Source organism: Oratosquilla oratoria, chromosome 4 (genome assembly GCF_046742065.1).
Source record: "Oratosquilla oratoria isolate Oo_2021 chromosome 4, ASM4674206v1, whole genome shotgun sequence".
Taxonomy (NCBI): domain Eukaryota; kingdom Metazoa; phylum Arthropoda; class Malacostraca; order Stomatopoda; family Squillidae; genus Oratosquilla; species Oratosquilla oratoria.
In genome coordinates, this window is record NC_134780.1 from 71,989,011 (window position 1) to 71,991,510 (window position 2,500).

The window sequence follows — 2,500 nt, forward strand, 5'->3', positions numbered from 1 at the left end:
ACAAAAATATATCATTTCATTTATTAAGATTATACAGTATATTGGAGTACTGTAGCTTGCCTGTACTGTACATGAAATATAAATTAATTATTTATTTTTTAACAAGATTGGATCTCATGAAGATTGTCCACCCCAGAGTATCCAACTGAACATTGTCCACCCCAGCCGCGCTCTCATGAAGATTGTCCACCTTAACCGCGCTCGTAAGCCCCACTGATCGCGGCATCCAACACCAAAGTTTAGGTTAGGTTAGGAAATGGTCGGGTCAGCTGAAGATTGTCCACCCCAGTCTCGCTCTCACGACGAAAATTGTCCACCCTAACGCGCTTGGGGTGGACAATCTTCATGAGACCCACAAGATTATATACTGTATCATGTATATAAAGGAAAAAATACAAATCATATTATCTTATAAACTGTATTTGTTTCAGTTCATTCTATTTTTTACTTTTGGAATGAAAACTTGGTAGTAGAGAGAGAGCACTGCAACAGCAATCATACCTTCATGATACCTCACTCAGTCACTGGTCTACTGCAATATAAAATAATGTACAAAAATTTAGTACATTTTAGAAAATAAGACTGGCACCAATCACAAATATTTATGCACAATACTGCATCTCAGAGAAAGGGTAATTAAGTACAGTACTGTACTGTACTGTACTTAAACACTTATTAATTTAGTGAACATATATTGTGTTACCGCCGGTTGCAGTAATCTCTAGAGTAGGTCTTATTCGTCTGTATAGTAAAATTGTTCTTTAGGCTCCATGCCTTGTCCTTCACTCAAAGCTTGAGGGGTGAATTACAATGAAGTTTATTTTTTTTCTTCATTCTACTACTTGGTTTTGTGAGCTACACCCAGAGAGTCCCCTTTGGGATCCCTCTACAATACGTCAAGCCACCTTCGTTCTGACGTCACTATTTCATTCATCCAATATCCTTTTACTTCTCAAACAAGTGCCACTCCTTAAGGGCGTGACTTTACCTCCCTGCGCCAATAATTTTTCTCCTACTCCACCTTTTCCTCCAATCAGAGAGGCTCTTATACTGCTTCAAACGATATTATTACGTAAGCATTATGTCGCAACCATGAGGTGGATTGGACGGGGGAATGGGGGTGAGGTAGTGTTTGTGAGCAAAAATTTTTGACGCAGCCCGAAGGGATTTCTCCCCGTCCTCTCCTTTATATGGGGGGACGGAGAGGGGGAGTCGCCGATATAATGATGCGGCCTTGCTGTGGATGTGCTGTGTCCTGCGACACTGCTTCTGACCCAGGGCAGTGGATAGGGTGCAGGGATGACCCGTCATCTAGGAGGTGCTAAGATGGGAGGGAGGATGGAGGGGTGTGGAGTGTTTTCGGGGATGAAATGGGTGGGAATGTTTTTGTGCCTTGTCCTTTTTGGCTACCCCCCTGGTAAGGGGGGAAAAAGCCTTGGTATATATTATGTCGCAACAGAAATGGCTTGTACGCTTACAATTTTTGTTACATCAGCATTATTTACAGTCACCTCAGCACCTTTTGATATCCCAATCTATGTTTACAAAACACCAGATGGCACTCTCCGTCACTCTGCAACTCAGCAATCATGCAACCCGCAGTCGGCCATTGTATCATAACAACCTAATAAAATGACTATGTTTCCTTCCTTTCCTCCTACCCTTCGATCTACTCAATTGTCTACCTCTATCTACCGGCCTCTTACAATTGTAATGTATACAGTATAGTGTATTGTATAGTATACAGTACAGTGCATTCAGAAAAATTTATAAGGACAGGTAGCACATACCTGAAATGAAGATTGGTAATGTAATCTCGAAATGGATGTCCGTTACGGCCAGCCGGTCTACCAGGATTAGGAGGTATCTCTGCTTCACCTAGCTATTCTTCATCTGCACCTACGTCCCCTTCAGCTGCATCGTCGAACAGTTCATCTTCCTCGTTGATAGGCAGTGGAATGTTAAACTACTTGCACATGTTGTGGAGCAGAGCACAGACATTGACGATTTTGCATGTCTTCTCTGGGGACAATCGTACTTCACCATGAAGTACATGGAACCGTCGCTTGAGCTGCCCAATCCCCCTCTCTACTACACAACGCGTCCTCTTGTGTGCTCTGCAATAATTGTTAACCGTCATAAGGTGAGGTATTGCAGTATATACAGTAGCATCTATAAGCTGCATAGTGTTGAAGAGGAAATCTGTACTGAAGAGGAATTCTATAGTGTATTGGTATTTTGGTTGTTATCACATTAAGTAATGACTACTACCTAGACTGGAGAGGATAATACCTCCTTTAAGATAAACTGTACTATATAGCATAAGATACATGATTTTAACTTACGTGTTATAGTTTGTCTGAACGTCAGCCAGGGGGTTTAGATAAGGCGTCAGCAACCACTCCTTTCAAGGATAGCCACTGTCTCCTAGAAGGTAGCATCCAGCTGGGACATAATTTTGTTCAAAAAGTGCCTTCAAGCCATACTCGTCCAATATCCT